Source organism: Pongo abelii, chromosome 14 (assembly GCF_028885655.2).
Source record: "Pongo abelii isolate AG06213 chromosome 14, NHGRI_mPonAbe1-v2.0_pri, whole genome shotgun sequence".
NCBI classification, from domain to species: Eukaryota; Metazoa; Chordata; class Mammalia; order Primates; family Hominidae; genus Pongo; species Pongo abelii.
The window spans coordinates 54,006,981-54,029,096 of NC_071999.2; the positions used below are offsets into that span (position 1 = coordinate 54,006,981).

General features: G+C 36.0%; 1 protein-coding gene and 1 pseudogene across 4 annotated transcripts in view; one reads left to right on the forward strand and one right to left on the reverse strand.

Annotated features, from left to right (window-relative positions):
• The window catches only part of FNDC3A (fibronectin type III domain containing 3A), a 227,551-nt gene that overhangs the window by 54,257 nt on the left and 151,178 nt on the right, over window positions 1-22,116 (forward strand). The gene's annotated exons all lie outside the window — the stretch shown is intronic.
• Window positions 14,118-17,431, reverse strand: LOC103892238 (cell cycle checkpoint protein RAD17-like; annotated as a pseudogene).

Genomic DNA, 22,116 nt, shown 5'->3' on the forward strand with positions numbered 1-22,116 from the left:
ATTAAATTGGTACCACAGAGAAAAACTGTCCCCAAGGTAAAGCCCAGACCCAGATGGCTTTTTTGGTGAATTCCACCAAATGTTTAAGGGAGAATTAACACCAAATCTAAAACTAAACCAGACAGAGACATCTCAAGAAAACCACAGACCAATATCCCGTATGAATATAGATATAAAATCCTCAACAAAGTACTAGCAAATCAAGTCCATGAACATATACAATTCTATTTTACTTCGTTATGTACATCAACTAAGTGGGGTTTGTAGTAGGAATGTTGAAGTTGGTTCAACATACATAGAACAATCATTGTAATATACCACGTGGTCATCTCAGTAGACTCAAAAGAAGCATTTGACAAAATTCAACACTTTTCATGATAAAAATACTCAGTATACAAGCAATGGAAGGGAACATCCTCAACCTCGTAAAAGGCATCTGCAAAAAAACCACAATTAACATTGTATGGAATGGTGAAAAACTATGCTTTTCCTCTAAGATGAGAAACAAAATATGGATGTCCTGCTCTCACCACTTCTATTCAACGTTGTACTGGAAGTTCCAGCCTGGGCAAATAAGTAACTAAAGGAATTAAAGGCCTCCAGTTTGGAAAAGGAATAAAACTCTATTCAAAGAGAACATGATCTTGTAAAAAGAAAATCTTAAAGAATCCACTAAAAAACTATTGGAACTAATAAACAAGTTCAGCAAGGTTGTAGGATATAGGTTCAATATAGAACAATAAATTGTATTTCTATATACTGGCAATGAACAATCTGAAAATGAAATTAAGAAAACTTTTCCATTTACAACAGCATAAAAAAGAATAAAATACTTAGGAATAAGTTTAATGAAAGAAATATAAGACGTATACACTGAAAACCATAAAACTCACTGAAAGAAATTAAGGAAGACTTAAACAAGTGGAAAGACATCTGATGATCATAGATCAGAAGACTTAACATTGTTAAGGTGAAATACTGCCAAATTATACATATCCGATACGTTGCCTACCAAATTCCAAGCTTACTTTTTTGTAGCTATTAACAAGTTGAGCCTAAAATTTGTATGGAAATGCAAGAAACACAGAATAGCCAAAACAATTTTGAAAAAGAACACAGTGGGAGAATTCAGTGTTTCTCCGTTTTAAAACTTACTGCAGGCCGGGTGTGGTGGCTCATGCCTGTAATCTTAGCACTTTGGGAGGCTGAACTGGGCAGATCACTTGAGGTCAGAAGTTTGAGACCAGCCTGGCCAAGATGGTGAAACTCCATCTCTACTAAAAATACAAAAATTAGCATGGTGGTATGCACCTGTAATTCTAGCTACTCGGGAGGCTGAGTCAGGAGAATCGCTTGAACCCGGGAAGCAGAGGTTGCAGTGAGCCGAGATCTCCACTGCATGATCAGCCTGAGCAACGGAGTGAGACTCCATCTCAAATAAATAAATAAATAAAACTTACTGCAAAGCTACAGTAATAAGACAGTGTGGTACTGGCCTAAGAATGGAATAGAATTGAGGGTCCTGAAATAAACTCTTTACATTTATGGTCATTTGGTTTTGACATAGATGCCTGGATGATTCAGCTGGGAAAGAATGGTCATTTCAACAAATGGTGCTGAAACAACTAGATATCCACATGTAAGAGTATGAAATAGGACCTATACTTCATACCATCTACAAAACTAACTCAAAAATCAATTAAAATCCTAAAATAAGAGCTAAATTTTAAGACCGTTAGAACAAAAAGGCATAAATCTCCGTGATCTTGAATTATGGAATTATTTCCTAGATAAAAAACTAAAAAGCACAAGTAAGAGAAGAAAAATGAGATACAGTATACTTCATCAAAATTGAATAATTTTGTGTTGTAAGTTTTGTGTTACTATCAGGAAACAAAAATCCACAAAATTGGAGGAAAAAATCCATAAAATTGGAGAAAATATCTGCAAACTGTATCTGATAAGGGGCTTGTATTCAGAATGTGTGAAGAACTCTTACTTCTAAAAAGACAACCTAATAAAAAGGTGGGCAAAAGATTTGAAAAGTCATTTCCTCAAAGAAGTTGTGTACATGTACAATAAGCGTATGAAAGATTCATAACATCATCAGTCATCAGGGAAATGCAAATCAAAACCACAATGAGATACTGCTTCATACCCATTATAATGGGTAGAATTAAAAAGATAAAAACAAATGTTAGCAAGGATATGGAAAAATTGGAACCCTCATACACTGCTGGTGGGAATGTAAACTGGTAAATGTACTTTGGAAAATAGCCTGGCAGTTCCTAAGACAGTTAAACATAGTGTTACCCTGTGACCCAGTAATTTCACTCCTAGGTGTATATCCAAGAGAAACAAAAACATATGTCCATGTAAAAAATTGAACAGCATTATTTATATTAGCCAAAAAGTGGAAACACTCCAAATGTCCATCAACAGAGAAATGGATAAACAAAATATGGTATATCAGTAAAATGGAATATTATTATTTGGCTGTAAACTGGAATGAAGCACTTCAGTATATGCCACAATGTGGATAAACCTCAAAAACATTATGCTAAGTGAAAGAAGCCAGTCTTAAAAGTCTACAGACTGGCTAACACGGTGAAACCCCGTCTCTAGTAAAAATACAAAAAATTAGCCGGGTGTGGTGGAGGGTGCCTGTGGTCCCAGCTACTCGGGAGGCTGAGGCAGGAGAATGGCGTGAACCCGGGAGGTGGAGCTTGCAGTGAGCGGAGACTGCGCCACTGCACTCCAGCCTGGGCGACAGAGCGAGACTCCGTCTCAAAAAAAAAAAAAAAAAAAAAAAGTTTACGGAAATTTCTTTTTGAGGTGATAAGAATGTTCTAAAATTTACTGTGGTAGTGATTGTACAGTTCTCTGTGTATACTAAAAACCATGAAATTATAACTCTTTATACGGTAAATTTTATTGTATATAGATTATATCAATAAAAATATTTTTAAAGCCTATTTGCATTTTAAATAAATGTTTATATAATTTAAATGTGATTAACAATCCAGAAATAAGTTGTTATTATTATAAGACTAAGTATTATCAATCTTTCTTTGATAAATGGGTTAAATTTGTGGAGTCAGTTTTAGAATTAAAGCATTAATAGGTTATTTCTAGGTGTATGGGATTTGTACACTGATGCTTGTTTCTTTTATATATACATATATATAAACCGCAAATATACTGACATATTCCAAGATCAGAGCAAAAACAAAATAACTAAAAATGTGGCTTTAAAATAAAATATATTTGTAAACAGCATACTCTTAAATTCTGGCTTGTTAACTGATATTGGATTATCTAGAAGCAGATGCTATTGCAGTTCTTTGTTGATTTGGTTGCTATGGTGATATAGTCATGTACAACAGTAAGCCTACTGTACATTGGATAATTTGATAGAAAACGAGGTTTGAGGTAAGTATTGATGAGTGTACTGGTAATCAGTTGTACCTTTAACATCCTGTCTCTACGTGTATTTTCACTGGATAAGTATAAAATGACATAAGATGCTACCAGAATAGAGTTTGTAAAGGGTGACTTGTTAGACTAAGGACAATATGAGGTCCAACTTGCCAGTGAAAATTACCTTAGTATTCAGTGAATTGAAACAAATTAGAATAGATTGCTGGAGAAGAAGCTGTTGAATCTTACAGCAGCTGTTGGTACCTGGGGAAGCAGCAGTTGAATGAAAAAAAATCAGAGAATGCAACCAACCGTAAGTAAAGTGGGTTTTAGAAGTGGCTTTACTAGATAAGCAAGTTTATGATTTAATACATCAGTCATATTTTATAATTTATACTTAAATCTTTTGTATTTATTGGTCAAGGAGTAAGATCATGTTACTGTTTTTTAATGTAGGTGCTGATAGAGTATTAAGAGCTACAGATTTGCCAGTTTTAGGGTAAACTTAAAACTATTAACCTTTTACCATAGAATAATTTTATTAAATCAATAGTTGTAGATTAGTTTTGAAAAAATACTGTGATTTAAATGAAAAATTGTAAAAACCACTTTGTAGTTAAAACTGTTAGGACACTAATACTTTAAATATGTAAATTATTTATAAATGAAGTTATTTTAGCTTATAACTTACATTTATTGCTAAAATAATTGTATTTTAGCATATTACCATGAAGGTAAAATCTGTGGAGTCTTTAAAACGCTGTTTTTCTAGTATATTTAGAGTTTTTATAATTTGAATATAGAATTTCAGAGTTTATGAATCTATTAAGAATGATCAGTCCAGCTGCACTCTTTGTGAAATTATAAATGTGGAAATTTTCAGAAGCTGTATTACAAAGAAAGCTATTATAGACTGCTGTAAGACACCTGAAAGAAACATAACTCTTTTACAGACACTAATTATCATTCACCTTTAAAGAGTGTTCTAAGTAATTATATTTTGGTTAATTTTTTAATATGGTTGAAATGACTCTTTCATACAGGTACACACACTTGTCATTTGGGTAATTTGTTGCAGAGTTAGAAATAACTTAACAGTATTTGTTATCTGTATAACTTTCATCACAAAATTTCTGAAACTTAGAATTACTTCAATAAGTTATTTTGACTTGATCCTATTACGTTGTGAGATACTGTCCTAATATGTTTTAATTCTAAATTGCAATATGAAAACTTGTGTTTTTGAGTTTTAGTAAGCATAATGAATTGCTTTTGATATATTGATGCAGTTTATGTAAGAAAACTTATTCTTCTGTGAAGAGACTATCAGCATTTAAGATAAAACTTACTTTATAAAGGTAAGGCAGAAATTTTATTAAAAAGATAAATTAGTTTGTTTTCAAATGCAGGCAGTTTATACTGGAAGCGTTACATGTTAAGGGGGTACATGTTATTGCTCAAATATAAGCCATGTGAGCAGTGAATTCATATTTTAAACTCAATCCTAAAATGGACAAAGTAAATGAGCATGAAAGTGCTTGATTAACAATAAAGTAAAACACAACTTTAAGCTGTGATACTGTAATTATCCCCTTGGGTAATCTTGATACCCTGGACTTATTTTGAATATCAGTTTTTAAAGAATGGTACAATGGTTGAAAAACATGCAAACCCAAATGACATCTGGAAATTGGAATTGATGCTGATATTCTAATTACTGTAAAGTCCTTATATTCTTTTCTTTAAAATAATTGTAAGTGGAAAACATTTTAAGTCTGACTTTTTAATAGAACTGGCTTTAGAAAGAAAGATTTAATTATTGCCAACCCACACATGTGTATATGTTCAATGAGCTACATGGCAGCCATGTGCAGGTAATGACACCTTTTAGTAGGATTGGTAAGAGAATTAAGAACAGATCTACTTATAAGCCATTCTGAAATAAATGAGAACACAAATCCTTAGTTGCATATGTATACACTGTATATACATATATGCAGGCATTGTCTATAAATGTGTTTATGTGGGATAATACCTCATTATATTTTAAGAATCTATTGTATGTCAGGCAGTATGCTGACATACAGAATATACAGAATTTCCCTTTGTAGAAAAGTCACTAAAGTTTACAGTTAAATTAAAAGCTGCACACCTATTAAGTAATAGAGTAGAATTTGAATGTGGAATAATTTGACTCAAAATTCATTTATCTTTTCTGTCAAAATAACTTTATTTCTGTAGAAACAATTATGAAGACAAATGAGCCTAAACAGGAAAAAAAAAATTCTAATTACCACATATTATACCCTGTATTCTGTTTTGTATTTTAATTGGCTGGAACTGTCTCCCTTACTGATTCATCCCTGTATCCCCAGCTCTTCAAAGAGTGCCTAACATATAGTAGTTACCCATTAATTGTTTGCCAAATAAATGAATTAAACGAGCAATTGGTTGACTCTTCTCAGTTGTTTGTCTATATTGTGGTATCAAGCATATATTCTTACTTAGGTTGAGTTATTATCCATCATGGAACTAAAATCCAAATTCAAATTCGTTAGTTTGATAATATTCTTATCTTTTATTTGCAAATCTTAATTTCTATTTTGACTTAAGCTGAAATATGTTATATCAGCCTGTCAGTCTACAGATTGACAAGATCTAGCCAAGTATAGATAAAGCTTAATGCAAAGTTCATGTGATCAAGTTAATTTAATAGCACTTTAATGTATAAATAATTTAGACATATTTGTGAATTGATAGGATATTCAAATGAAATGAATTTCCTAGCTTAACTTCTCAGGAAACTCAGATAATTAGTTCAAATGTAGATATAATGAGATGGAGGTACCTGCAGTTTATCAAGGTGAATAAATCCAGAAAGTAGTTGAAAATGGAATTTTAAAGTTTGGGGCATCCCGAGATATATTGTCTAATACAGTAGCCATTAACCACATGTGGCTATTTAAACTACTAGAGTTAAATAAAATTACAGATTCAGTTTTTCATCCCTACTAGTCATATTTCAAGTGCTCAATAGCCACATACAACTAGAGGCTGTTATATCAGACAGCACAAATGCTATAGGACATTTCTGTCATCACAGAGAGTTCTGTCAGACAGCACTGGTGTTGAAGCTGGAGGAAAGGATTTAGGAGTCATTTGGAGATGGACAGTAGTTAATTCAGCAAACATTTGTTCAGTCTATGTTTTTGTAAATGTACTGTGGTCTCTGTAACTATAAAAACAGATTGACGTCTAAATGTACCACTCTAGTCTCTATAACTGTAAAAATAGATTGAAGTCTTATGAAAAGCTTGTGTTGTAGTGGAGGTGACATCATGTAAACAACTAAATACAATTTAGTGCTAAGTGTCATAATAGAAGGATGTACAGAGTGCTTTGAACCTTAGAATGGGAATAATCTAACTTTGCTTTAGGATGGCAGAATCTTGAAGGACGAGTAGAATTTCTGAAGAAGAAATTCTATGTTCACAGTCATAGTGGTTGAGAAGCCCTGTTTAGGAAAATATTAGCAGAAATCAAGTCCGAACTAATTGTCATGCCAAAGAATAGTAAGTAAGTCACAGACCAGAAAATGAAGGTGAAGCTATTGACCATTAGAACACTACACTGAAAGGAGTAGAACAGATGGATATCTGGAAAGCTAAAGGATCAGTATAGGAAAATATGAAAAGTAAAGAGTGTGCAGATTCTGGACCAGTTCAGGAGAAATCTCATAAGCATTGTGTTCTAGGTATATTCTCTTTCATGTGCGTCCACTTGGCTAGGCTAGAGGCAAGTCCTTAAATTGAAAGATCTATATTGATAAAAAATACTACTACTAACAGCTACTCACACAGCACTTACAATAACAGCGAATATGTGCATAGATAGTGCTTACTATATGCTAGTCACTGTCCTATGCACTTATTATATGTTAACTCATTTAATCATCACAAGAACCCCATGAATGCTGAAGTAATTTGAAGGCCTTTAACCATGGGTTGGAGGAATGAATGGTTTGGCTTAGCTAACCATTGCTAAATGTATGTTATTAACTGTCATTCAAAGACACAAGGCACAGAGGATTTTCTCCTTTATTATTGCTGTCAACCACCAGCAAACATAAAGGAGCAGTTGGATAAGGAGGAGATAGAAGGATTAGGCGTTGCAAATATTTATGTGCTTTCTGTAACTTGGGGGTTGTTATGGGCGGAATTGTCATGTCCCCCCACCACACCCCCTGCCACAACCCAAAATTGATATGTCGAAGTCCTCACCTTCAGTATCTTCAGTACCTCAGAATGTAACTGTATTTGGAGATAGGGTGGAACGGGAGAGTTCCCTGGCCTCACCCCCCTCACAGTACATGCAACAGAGGTATGCCTCTCTGTTCAGCCACTGATAGCTCAGACCCCTTATGGGAGCGGGAGCTCGCAGATGGGCAGGTGCAGGAGCCAGAGCAAGCACTTTGGGCTCTGGCTCCATGGTAGTGTCTACAGGTGGGTGCCTGTGACTCCCAAAGCCCAAGTGGGCATTCTACAGTGCACTCTTTCAGTTTTGCCATCCACAGATGGCTTAAGTGCCTTCTTGGCACCCAGCTTCTTGTGCAGAGTCCAGGAAGAATAAGGACTTGAAGAGTGAATGTGGGGGCTTTATTGAGTGGTAGAAGTGGCTCTCAACAGGATGGATGGGGAGCTGGAAGGGGACCAAGTAGGAAGATTATTTTCCCCTGTAGTTTGGCCGTCTAGCGGCCGATCTCTTCTCTGATTGTCCCCACTGAACTCTTGGTGTTCAGGTGCTCCTCTGCGACACTGTTCTGCCGTTTGTCTGCTCTTCTCCTTCTGGAGCCTGGGTTTGGGATTTATATGGGTACAGGATAGGGGGTGCGGTGGGTCAAAAGACAACTTTTTGGGCATGAAAACAGGAATGCCTGTTCTCACTTAGGGCCACAGGTATCCAGGCTTGAGGGTGGGGCCTTTGCCAAGGAACTGCCCTCTTCTACCCACTATTTCCCTGTTTCCTGTCCATATCATTTTCCCCCTCTAAAGAGAGGGTGAGCCCTAATCCAATATGGCTGGTTTCCTTATAAGAACAGGAAATTAGGACATAGGCACATACAGAGGGAAGACACAGGGAGAAGATGCCATCTACACGTCATGGAGAAAGACTACAGAAGAAAACAATCTTGCCAACACCTTGCTCTGAGACCTCTAGCCTTCAAAATTGTGAGAAAATAAATTTCTGTGGTTCTTTTTTATGGCAAACCTAGCAAATTAATATGGTAGCCAAGATAATTTATTTGTAAATATTGGGAACATGAATATATGTTTTTGAATTCTGGGTTGATTTACTGTATCTACTAAATCCTTCACCAAGTTTTAGAAGTAGAGATGTGAGATGTTTACTTTGTTGTTCTCAGACCTAACAATGTGTGTGAAGAATGCAAGTCATGTTCCTTTTGGGATGAGGCGAGAAAGTTAACTTATATCTGTAAAATTGATGCCATTCATAAACATTTTTCTTTAATTTTTTTCTGTAATTTGGTTTTGTAGTTTTTTTTGTGCAAAAATATAGGTGAACAAGAAGTTAGGGGAAAAATACAGATTCTTCACCCCCCAGAGAGGGACCTGAATACATATACAGTATTTTGAAAAAGTCCCAGGACAATTCTAAGACATCATCCCTTCCATCTGGTGCACATCTTCTCATCTGATAGATTTTGGTGGTGCTGTGAGTCAGATGTAATGTTATTTTTCCTATTCTCTTTTGTATGTAAGAAACTTTGATAGAAATTAAGTAAAATTGAAGTAGAGGACCAAGGAATTGTGTAGTACCATTGGAATGTAAAATAATATTTTTCAAAGTTAGTAAGGTATACTTTATGCATAGGTGTAATCTTTTCTATAATACCAATCTTTTGAATAATACCAATAATTTTCTGTTAATTTATTTTTTAAAATCTGGATTGTACTAAATGATATCTCAGACATCACTTAGCTCTAACTTTTCCCAAGCTGTAGGCTCTGTTTGTTTAGAGGTTCCTGTCAGGCTTGCTTGTCTCTGGTATCAGTGCTCCCTTGTCCTTCCTCACTCCAGAGATATCTTTTGCTGCTGTCCTGCTTTTTTGAAACTTAGTTTTCTCCCCCAAGTAAATAATTTTATATGTGAACCTCTTAAATCTTATCTATCCTCTTCTGTAACTTCTCCAAGCCATCGTTATCTTTTTTATCGTTTATTAAGAATTGTAGTGAGCATTAAATTTTAGTCATATTTTTCTGTATTTTTGTAGTCTTAACTAACATATATACTGGGCATATTTATAACTGTAATCAGTGACTTTTCATTATCATACTTTTTCTGTTTTTGTTTTTTGTGTTTTTTTTTTTCCGAGAAGGAGTTTCGCTCTTTTTGCCCAGGCTGGAGTGCAGTGGCACGATCTCGGCTCACTGCAACCTTCACCTCCCAGATTCAAGCGATCCTCCTTCTTCAGCCTCCCATGTAGCTGGGATTACAGGCATGCGCCACCATACCCTGCTAATTTTGTAATTTTGGTAAAGACTAGGTTTCATCATGTTGACCAGGCTGGTCTTGAACTCCTGACCTCAGGTGATCCGCCTGCCTCAGCCTCCCAAAGTACTGGGATTACAGGCATGAGCCACGGTGCTGGCCATGTTATTTTTTAATGTAACAGTTTTGTGTACATATTTTCATATATCATCATAGGACACTTGTAAGTATAACTTAAAGGTCTACATGGTATGGCATTATTTGCAGTCGTGGTAAATTCTTATCTGCCCTTTGGTAGTAGCCGCCTTACCAAAGACATGTTTTAAGCATATGTTTATCTGTTATTCAAGAAGTAATGTAATTATTAGTAGTACTGAATAACTAAATTCAGGATACACTAAAAATGCTCACTAATTCTATATATCTCTGTTTAAGATGCTTAAAGTTGGACTGTTGACATATATTCAGACAATAATTTTTATCAATTGCCTACTCACCCATTATCGGCACTAATAACTCAACTCAGACATTAGAAGTTCCCACCATTTGCACTTACGGATGGCAAAGGAAAACTCCTACGTATTGCACCAGTAGAGCAAGGTCTTAAAAATGCCACCAAATCTATGCTAGAAATGAAAGAAGTGAAGGAAACTGAAGAGAGAAACAGTGCAGAATTTTTACAAATGGTGTAATGAAAACTGTCAGATCTGAATTCTGATCTTTAAAATAGTTGGGAGTTGGAAGATCAGCAGTGCATTTGAGATAAGTGCAAACTTAAGAGGATGGTTATTTGTTTCTATGAAATTTAACGATATTGAAGGATTTAGTTTTTAAAAGTCTAATAAAGTATAATCATTTTATGATAGTATATTTGTAAAATGTGCTCTATAATATACCCCTGTGCAAATAGAGACATCAATGATAAGAATCACAGAATGATGGCTAATTTACCAGGGTTCCTCACCTGTCACACTTCTAAGAGTTACTTGGTTTACAGGATTTTTGTAGTCATTTCATTTATGATTATTCTGGAAACAGTTTTTTTGACATATTTTATCTCAGGTAATATAACTAGTTTATAATTTGTAGTTCTCCTTTCACTCTTCTCTCTGCTCATCATATTGTACTATTATAATGAGATTATGGAAAATTCCACTGCATTTGTGGCAGATGAATGTAAAATAGCATAGGAATCCAGAGAATTTGAAGATATATGAGTCCTGCATTTTGGAGCTGGCCAAAAGTTTGATTATTTGCCAGAAACCTGTGAGTGGGCGTAGCATTTAGACAGGGACCTTTATTCCAAAGTAGCCCTGGTTTAATCTGGCATGTTGGCGACAGTACATACTACACATACATCTGTGTATGTTAATTTCTTCTAATCTCATACTTTCAATTTAGTCTTTTAATAATTCCCTAAAATAACTATTTCAGTTGGTATTTACTCAGTGGCCTAACTTGAATCCTATGACTCTTTCTCTGCCATACCATGAAGGCAGTTAGTTTTGTCTGTTTTGTTTACTACTCTATCCTAATTATCTCACACAAAACCTCACATGTTACAAGACCTGAGTAACTGATTGTTGAATGAATTCATCAATTCGACACCCTTCCTAGTCCTCCCTCTTCAGTTGTTTATTCATTGAACGAAAGTTTATTGAAAACCTATTATTGGCTAGGCACGGTGGCTCACGCCTGTAATCCCAGCACTTTGGGAGGCTGAGGCGGGCAGATCACCTGAGGTCAGGAGTTTGAGACTAGCCTGGCCAACATGGCGAAACCCCATGTCTACTAAAACTACAAAAATTGGCTGGGCGTGGTGGTGGGCATCTGTAATCCCAGCTACTCAGGAGGGAAAGGCAGGAGATTTGCTTGAACCCAGGATGCGGAGGTTGCAGTGAGCCAAGATCATGCCACTGCACCCCAGCCTGGGCAACAAAGCGAGACTCTGTCTCAAAAAAAAAGAAAGAAAACCTGTTATCAGCCAGGCTCTAAGGCATGGAATTTTATAAGACAAGTTGAAGTGTTTGGTTTCATAGTGAGCTTTTATTCTAGTGGAGTGGAAACCACTCAATATAAAACCACATAATTGCACAAAATAATTTCAGATAGTGATGAGTACTAGGTAAAAAATAAAATATATGTGAGGGGTATATATACCCTACAATTTGGTCGTCAGGGAGCGTCTTTCTGAGGAGATGACATCTGACATATGGGAGTAAAAAGGAACCAGCCTTATAAAGATCTTGGGAGAAGAGCCATAATTTTAATATTCCCCTAAATACAACTTATATATTAATAGAAAGATATTTATAAAATCCATTGTAAAGCCATCTACTTGCATCACATCCTCCAAGATTTGAGTATGTCCTTGGGATGAAAAACCCCAGGCTGGAAAAGGTAAGTACTTTTTTTCTTGTATTTTTTCTCCTGGTTATCTTTGATTACTCTTTGTCATCTTTGGTGACTGTGATTACTCTTACAACTATTTTATCATCTTCCAGCATTTCTTTGTTTTCTGATTCGCTATTTCTGCTCATATTTTTGTTTCCTTCCTTTTATTTTCGTTGGATTAGCTATGCTTTTTCTCACTGAGTTGGACACTTAACATACTAATTTTCAGCTGGGTACAGTGGCTCATACCTGTAATGCCAGCACTTTGGGAGGCCAAGGTGAGAGGATTGCTAGAGCCCAGAAATTTAAGACCAGCCTAGGCAAGATAGTGAGACCCTGTCACTACAAAAAATAGAAAAAATTAATGAGGTATGGTGCTGCATGCCTGTGGTCCCAGCTGTAATACTTGGGTGGCTGAGGTGGGAGGATTGCTTGAGCCAGAGAAGTTGAGACTACAGTGAGCCGCAATTGTGCCACTGTACTCCAGCCTAGGCAACAGAGACCCTGTCTCAAAAAAAAATTAATTGTTGTTGTAAGTATTTAGAGTTCTGTATTTTTTGATAAATACAGTGTTGTCTGCATCCTAAGGTTTTACTGTAGAATGTTTTGGTTACAGTTCGTTTCTGTTCCTTTTCTATTTTTCATTATAATTTTTTCTTTTACCTATGAATTATTGAAACTTTTACAGACATTTTCTGTTTTTTTTTTGAGAGCCAGGGTCTCATTCTGTCACCAAGACTGGAATGCAGTGGTACAATCAAGGCTCACTTCAGCCTTGACCTCCTGGGCTCAAAGAATCCTCCCACCTCAGCCTCCCAAGTAGCTGGGACTATAAATGTGTGCCACCACACCCAGCCAATTTATTTTTTTTTAATGTTTTGTAGAGACAGGGTCTTACTGTGTTGCTTAGGCTGGTCTTGAACTCCTGGGCTCAAGGTATCCTCCCATCTTGGCTCCCAAAGTATTGGAATTACAGGTGTGAGCCACTGGACCCATCCTGCAAACATATATTTTTTAAGCTTTTAAAAAATTTTATTTTTAACTTTTGTGTACATTGAAGACATTTAATACTAATTTCTTTGAAATTTGTGAAACTTGATTTATGCTGTTCTGTGTGGCCCATTCTTAAGTTTTTTTGCTCCACTTCTTTATGTGCTTGTAATGAAAGTATATATTTAAATTGTTAGGTGCAGTGTTCTTTCCAAGACCATTTAGGTCAAACTAATTGATAATGTTGTTCTGATATTCTATATCCTTGATAATATTTTGTCTTCTTGTTCTGTTAATTACAGAGATAAGTATTAAAACATCCTGTCATGATAGTGTAATTGGAATATGATCCTTGTAATTTTTTTAATTCAATTTGATTTTCTTTTTTTAAGTAAGCAAAACTTTGGCCATTTTTTTTTCTAAGTCTTAAGGTTTATTTATACTAATGATTGCATTCTACAATGCTTTATAATTTATATTTACAACCCCCCATAAATTTTTTGTATTCTGGATTATTCCTTCACATTTTCTGATATTCGGCGTAATGATCAAGCACACTTCATATACATTGGCCCCTCTCCTTCAGCAACTCAAAAGATTAAATAAATACTGTAGAAAAAATGAAGAGATGACCTGAAGACTTGATCATCTACATCTATGTGACAAAAGAGTCAGTTCTTTGTAATGAAATACTGTAAGAGTGAAGAATTAACAAATTGTTTGTAGTTTACCAGAAAAGCATATTAACTCTTTTCAAAAACCACTGAATAAAAGTAAAATGAATCCTTTAAGTAGCATTCTAATTAGCAGACTGGTTTCCATATCACATCATTCTCATAGTCTTCTGTTGTCATGTCTTCTTCCATGTCTCCTTGGGATGAAAAGGGCTGAGGCTGGTTGGCAGGTAATTCATTCTCACTATTCTGACCCGAAGATACCAGGTTTTGGGTTCAGTGGTTTGAGTGAGTTCACCCAGAGCTTCCTCCTCAAACTTTCCTCCATTAAGCTGTGCCTCCTCTCTGCTGTCAGAGTCTATTATTCCATGCTCCCCGTCAAGTAGGGCTTCCATTTTCAATCTTCCAAAGTGTTGCTCCAGAGGGAGCTTTCCAATGTCTTGGATGAAAGAAATCTGAGGCCGGGCGTGGTGGCTCACGCCTGTAATCCTAACACTTTGGGAGGCTGAGGCGGGTGGATCACAAGGTGAGGGGTTTGAGACCAGCCTGACCAACATGGTAAAACCCTGTCTGTACTAAAATTACAAAAATTAGCCAGGTGTGGTGGCACGCGCCTGTAGTCCCAGCTACTCAGGAGGCTGAAGCAGGAGAATCACTTGAACCTGGCAGGCAAGAGGTTGCAGTAAGCTGAGATCGCGTCACTGCGCTCCAGCCTGGGCGACAAAGTGAGACTCTGTCTCAAAAAAAAAAAATCTGAGCTTGATTTCTCATTTGAATGGTTAACAGAACAAGATACAGCAGTAGCTAAGTTTGGAGGCATAAAGCTGGTAGGCAGAAGTCAGGAAAAATGCTTTTGTTGCCAGCCCATTTTTTCAATACTTTTTATGTATTAGAAACTGCTGGTGTTTGTGCAAGGTTCAAAAACTTGATCGTTCTCCTTGGCAATGAGCAAACCCTCAAGATTTGTTGAAATATATCACATCTTTCATAGCTGTAGATGTACTACCCTGAGTAAAGAGCATGTATTCTTTTCACAAATGAGGATATCTGCAAAACTCAGAAATTCACTGGCTCTCATAAGATTTTTCCTTTCCTTTCCTTTCCCCTTTCCCTTTCCTTTCCCTTTCCCTTTCCCTTTGCCTTTCCCTTCCCTTTCCCTTTCCCTTTCCTTTCCCTTTCTTTCCCTTTCCCTTTCCTTTCCTTCTTTTTTAGTGGAATCTCACTCTGTCACTCATGCTCGAGTGCAGTGGTACCATCTCGACTAACTGCAACCTCTGTCTCCCAGGTTCAAGCAATTCTTCTGCTTCAGCCTCCCAAGTAGCTGGGACTACAAGTGCGTGCCACCATGGCCGGCTAATTTTTGTATTTTTAGTAGAGATGGGATTTCACCGTGTTGCCCAGGTTGGTCTCAAACTCCTGACCTCAAGGATCCACCCACCTCAGCCTCCCAAAGTGCTGGGATTGCAGGTGTGAGCCACCACGCCCAGCCAAGATATCTACTTTCATTTAAAAAAAAATCTCTGTAGTTTTGGTGAAGATATAAATTAAATAAATAACCCTCCTGGCATGTGTGACATTTCTACTACTTCCTCAGTTTGAACAAGTAATATATCCCATACCATACTCTCTTAAATAAGAAGGCAACAAAGATGAGTCTAGTTCTGTTAAGGATGCTCTACTACAATACAGTTTTTCCTAAAGCTCTGAAGAGAAACAGAGAAACAACTTTGCCACCAATAGCTTGGACCTCTTGATTTTCAAAAACCCTGTCAGGATGTTTTCTTTGTTTTGATTTTGACAGCATAGCATCTGATTTTAATGACAGTCCTTTTTTTTTTTTTTTTTTTTTTCATTGTCAAATAAATTGTCCTTTTCCTTTGAGGGAGAAAACTGGAGGCTGTTTCTTACACTTTAGATACGTCCTTGACAGAGCAATTCTAGAGAAGTTTTTATCAGGGACAATACTTTTTCCTTCATTCTTGTTACAATCTAAAGTCAGTATTCAATTAAGAACTTTTATCATAATTGTTGCCACAGGGTTGAAGCTAATATTTGAGATAGAACACTCTTCTTGAATTACTCTGGGAAACAATAACCTTTGATTATTTCCATTGAGACTGTCAGAAATTATAAATGTAAGAGGACATTGGGCAGTCTGCACATTTTCTTAGAACTTCATGTAAAGTATCAGAATCTCAACAGAACTAATCAGGTAAATCTTCAACCAAAATTATGTTCTTATCAGTCCTCAGATCATCTCCAAGCATTTGTAGCTTGCGATACTTTGTTGCCCTTAGTAACAACTCTTTGTAAACTGAGATCTAAGACTGATAGGGAAATATAAGGCAGCTTGATTCAGGATTAAACATCTTGAAACAATCTTTTTGGAAGTCTGTTAAAACTGGATTAATCCACTCTTGTACTTGAATACCGTGCTTCTTTGATAGTATTTTTATAGTAATTGTCTTTCCACATCTAAAAGGACTTGTTATGAATAAAATAGATATACCCTGTTTGGGTTGCCTTTCTAAGACTTGAACTTTTATCCATGTTTCAACTTCAGTTATCTTATGCACATCAAGTTCATGCAGAGTTTCTGGTTTATATTTATACACCCATGATTCATTTTCAGACAGATATTCTTTTAAATTTTTTAGAGCATAAATCTGTTCTAAGGAAGATAACTTTTTTTCTATGTGGAAATCTATTACTTTCTAACATTTTTTTCTTGTATGACATGAGTGATTCACACCTAATGATGTAGTGATAGTATTCTCACTGTTCTCTGAAAAATCATCACATGATGAGTCTACCCAGTCTTCTGCCTTTGTGGAATGTAAACCAAAAAGTATCTAAGGAAAGTCTCTTTTTAAAAAGTTAAAAAGTTTTTTTTTTATTTCAGTAGGTTTTTGGGAAACAGTTGGTGTTTGCTTCCGTGAATACATTCTTTAATGGTAATTTCTAAGATTGTGGTGCACCCATCATCTGAGCAGTATACACTGTACCCAATGTGTAGTCTTTTATCCCTCACCTTCCCCCACCCATTCCCCTGAGTCCCCAAAATCCAATGTATCATTCTTATGCCTTAAACCAAACATATGTTTGGTTTTCCATTCCTGAGTTACTTCACTTAGAATAATAGTCTCCAGTTCCATCCAGATTGCTGCAAGTGCCATTATTTTATTTTTTTTAATGCCTGAGTAGTATTCCATGGTGTATATATGCCACATTTTCTTTATTCACTCGTTGATTGGTGGACATTTGGGCTGGTTACATACTTTTGCAATTGCGAATTGTGCTGCTATAAACATGCATGTGCAGGTATCTTTTCTGTACAATGAGTTCCTTTCCACTGGGTAGATACCTAGTAGTGGAGTTGCTAGATCAAACAGCAGATTTACTTTTAGTTCTTTAGGGGATCTCCACGCCGTTTTCCATGCCATAGTGGTTATACTAGTTTCCATTCCCCACAACAGTGTAAAAGCATCTATTATTTTTTGATTTTTTTGTTATGGCCATTCTTGCAGGAGTCAGTTGGTATTGCATTGTGGTTTTGATTTGCATTTCTCTGATTATTAGTGATGTTGAGCATTTTTCCATAGGCTTTTTGGCTATTTGTGTATCTTCGAGAATTGTCTGTTCATGTCCTTAGCCCACTTTTTGATGGGATTGTTTGTTTTTTTCTTGCTGATTTGTTTGAGTTCTTTGTAGATTCTGGATATTAGACCTTTGTCGGATGTATAGCTTGTGAAGATTTTCTCCCACTCTGTGGGTTGTCTGCTAACTCTGTGGATTATTTCTTTTGCTGTGCTGAAGCTTTTTAGTTTAATTAAGTCCCATCTATTAACCCTTGTTTTTGTTGCATTTGCTTTTGGGTTCTTGGTCATGAAGTCTTTGCTTAAGCCAATGTCTAGAAGGGTTTTTTTCTCAGTGTTATCTGCTAGAATTTTTATGGTTTCAAGTCTTAGATTTAAGACTTCGATTTATCTTGAGCTGATTTCTGTATAAAGTGAGAGATGAGGATCCAGTTCCATTCTTCTACATGTGGCTTGCCAATTATCCCACCACCATTTGTTGACTAGGATGTCATTTCCTCACTTTACGTTTTTGTTTGCTTTGTTGAAGATTAGTTGGCTGTAAGTATTTGGCTTTATTTCTGGGTTTTCTATTCTACTCCAATGATCTGTGTGCCTATTTTTATACCAGTACCATGCTGTTTTGGTAACTTTATAGTGTAGTTTGAAATCGGGTAATGTGAAGTTTCCAGATTTGTTCTTTTTGTATAGTCTTGCTTTGGCTATGTGGGCTCTCTTTTGGTTCCATATGAATTTTAGGATTTTTTTTTTAAGTTCTGTAAAGAATGATGGTGGTATTTTGATGGGAATTGCATTGAATTTGTAGATTGCTATTGGCTGTATGGTCATTTTCACAATATTAATTCTACCCAATATTCTATATAGTAATATTAATGAATTAATATTAATTCATGAGCATGGGATGTGTTTCTATTTGTGTCATCTGTGATTTCTTTCAGCAGTGTTTTATAGCTTTTCTTGTAGACGTCTTTCACCTCCTTGGTTAGGTATACTCCTAAGTGTTTTATATTTTTGCAGCTATTGTGAAAGAAGTTGAGTTCTTGATTTGATTCTCCGCTTGGTTGCTGCTGGTGTATAGCGCACCTACTGATTTGTGTATATTAATTTTGTATCCTGAAATTTTGCTGAATTCATCTACCAGTTCTAGGAGCTTTTTGGATGAGTCGTTAGGGTTTTCTAGGTATATGATCATATCATCAGCAAACAACAACAGTTTGACTTCCTTTTCACCAATTTGGATGCCCTTTATTTCTTTCTCTTGTCCGATTGCTCTGGCTAGGACTTCCAATATTACGTTGAATAGAAGTGGTAAAAGTAGGTGTTCTTGTCTCATTCCAGTTCTCAGGGGGAATGCTTTCAACTTTTTCCTGTTCAGTATAATGTTGGCTGTGGGTTTGTCATGGATGGTTTTTATTACCTTAAGGTATGTCCCTTCTATGCTGATTTTGCTGTCTTAATCATAAAGCGGTGCTGGATTTTGTCAAATGCTTTTTTCGCATCTATTGAGATAATCATGTGATTTTTGTTTTTAATTTTGTTTATGTGGTGTATCACATTTATTGACTTATGTATGTTAAACCATCCCTGCATCCCTGGTATGACACCCACTTCATCATGGTGGATTATCTTTTTAATATGATGTTGGATTTGTTTAGCTAGTATTTTGTTGAGAATTTTTGTCTTTGTGTTTATCAGGGATATTGGTCTGTAGTTTTCTTTTTTTGTTTTGTCCTTCCCTGGTTTTGGTATTAGGGTGATACTGGCTTCATAGAATGATTTCAGGAGGATTCCCCCTTTCTCTTTCTTTTGAAATCGTGTCGGTAGGATTGGTACCAATTCTTCTTTGAAGGTCTGATAGAATTCAGCTGTGAATCCATCTGGTCCTGGCCTTTTTTTTTTGTTTGCAATTTTTTTCATTACCGATTCAGCCTCTCTTCCTGTTATTGGTCTGTTCAGAGATTCTTCATCTTCCTGGTTTAATCTAGGAGGCTGTATATTTCCAGGAATTTATCCATCTCCTCTATGTTTTCTAATTTATATACGTAAAGATGTTCATAGTAGCCTTGAATAATCTTTTGTATGTCTGTGGTATCAGTAGTAATAGCTCCTGTTGTGTTTCTAATTGAGCTTATTTGGATCTTCTCTTCTTTTCTTTTTTCTTTTTTTTTTTTTTTGAGGTGGAGTCTTGCTCTGTTGCTCAGGTTGGAGTGCAGTGGCGTGATCTCAGCTCACTGCATCCTCTGCCTCCCAGGTTCAAGCGATTCACCTGCCTCGGCCTCCTGAGTAGCTGAGTTTACAGGCATGTGCCACTATGCTCGGCTAATTTTTGTATTTTTAGTAGAAACAGGGTTTCACCATGTTGGCCAGGCTGGTTGTGAACTCCTGACCTCAGGTGATCCACCTGTCTTGGCCTCCCAAAGTGCTGAGATTACAGGCGTGAGCCACCACGACCAGCCTTCTCTCTTCTTTTCTTGGTTAATCTCGCTAATGGTCTATCAATTTTATTTATCTTTTCAAAGAACCAGTTTTTTGTTTCATTTATGTTTTGTATTTTTTTTTGTTTCCATTTGGTTCCACTCTGATGTTCGTTATTTCTTTTCTTCTGCTGAGTTTGGGTCTGGATTGTTCTTGTTTTTCCAGTTCCATGAGGTGTGAACTTATTTAGATTGTCTATTTGTGCTCTTTCAGACTTTTTGATGTAGATATTTAATATGATGAACTTTCCTCTTAGTGTTGCTTTTGCTGTATCCCAGAGGTTTTGATAGGTTGTGTCACTATTATCATTCAGTTCAAAGAAGTTTTTAATTTCCATCTTGATTTCATTTTTGACCCAGTGATTATTCAGAAGCAGGTTATTTAATTTCCATGTATTTGCATGGTTTTGAGTATTCCTTTTGGAGTTGATTTCTGATTTTATTCCACTGTGGTCTGAGAGATTACTTGGTATAATTTCGATTTTCTTAAATTTACTGAAACTTGTTTTGTGTCCTATCATATGGTCCATCTTGAAGAATGTTCCATGTGCTGATGAATAGAATGTATATTCTGCAGTTGTTGGGTAGAATGTTCTGTAAATATCTGTTAAGTCCATTTGTTGTAGGGTATAATTTAAGTCCATTGTTTCTTTGTTGATTTTCTGTCTTGATGATCTGTCTAATGCTGTCAGTGGGGTATTAAAGTTCTCCACTATTACTATGTTGCCATCTATCTCATTTCTTAGGTCTAGTAGTAATTGTTTTATAAATGTGGGGACTCCAGTGTTAGGTGCATATATATTTAGAATATATATGTTTTCTATATATTTTCCTTTTGGAGTAGTTTCCTTTTGGAGTAGTTTTCCTTTTGGAGTAGTCCTTTTATCATTATATAATGTCTCTCTTTGTCTTTTTTAACTGCTGTTGCTTTGAAGTTTGTTTTGTCTGATACAAGGATAGCTGCTCCTACTCCTACTTCTGGTGTACATTTGCATGGAATGTCCTTTTCCGCCCCTTTACCTTAAGTTTATGTTAGTCCTTATATGTTAGGTGAGTCTCCTGAAGACAGCAGGAACTTGGTTGGTAAATTCTTATCTATTCTGCCATTCTGTATCTTTTAAGTGGAGCACTTAGGCCATTTACATTCAATGATAGTATTGAGATGTGAGATACTGTTCTATTCATTGCGCTATTTGTTGCCTGAATATCTTGGGGTTTTTTTGTGTGTTTTTTTTTTTTCATTGTGTTATTGTTATATAGGGTCCTGTGAAACTTATGCTTTAAGGAGGCTCTATTTTGGTGTATTTTGAGGATTTGTTTCAAGATTTAGAGCTCCTTTTAGCAGTTCTTGTAGTGCTGGCTTGGTAGTGAATGAATTCTCTCAGCATTTGTTTGTCTGGAAAAGGCTGTGTCTTTCCTTCATTTGTGAAGCTTAGTTTTGCTGGATACAAAATTCATGACTGATAATTGTTTTGTTTAAGGAGGCTAAAATAGGACCTCAACCCCTTGTAGCTTGTAGGGGTTCTGCTGAGAAATCTGCTGTTAATCTGATAGGTTTTCCTTTTATAGGTTACCTGATGCTTTTGCCTCACAGCTCTTAAGATTCTTTCCTTTGTCTTGGCGTTAGATGAGTTGATGACTATGTGCTTAGATGATAATCTTTTTGTGATGAATTTCCCAGGTGCTCTTTGTGCTTCTTGTATTTGGTTGTCTAGATCTCTAGCAAGGCTGGAGAAGTTTTCCTTGACTATCCCCTCAAATATGTTTTCCAAACTTTTAGGTTTCTCTTCTTTGGGAACACCAAATATTCTTAGCTTTGTACGTTTAACATAGTCCCAAACTTCTTGGAGACTTTGTTCATATTTTTAAATTCTTTTTTCTTTATCTTTGATGGATTGGATTAATTCAAAAGCCTTGTCTTCAGGCTCTGAAGTTCTTTCTTCTGCTTGTTCGATTCTATTGCTGAGACTTTCCAGTGCATTTTGCATTTCTCTGAGTGTGTCCTTGATTTCCAGAAGTTTTTATTGTTTTTTTATTCATATTTATGCTATCTATTTC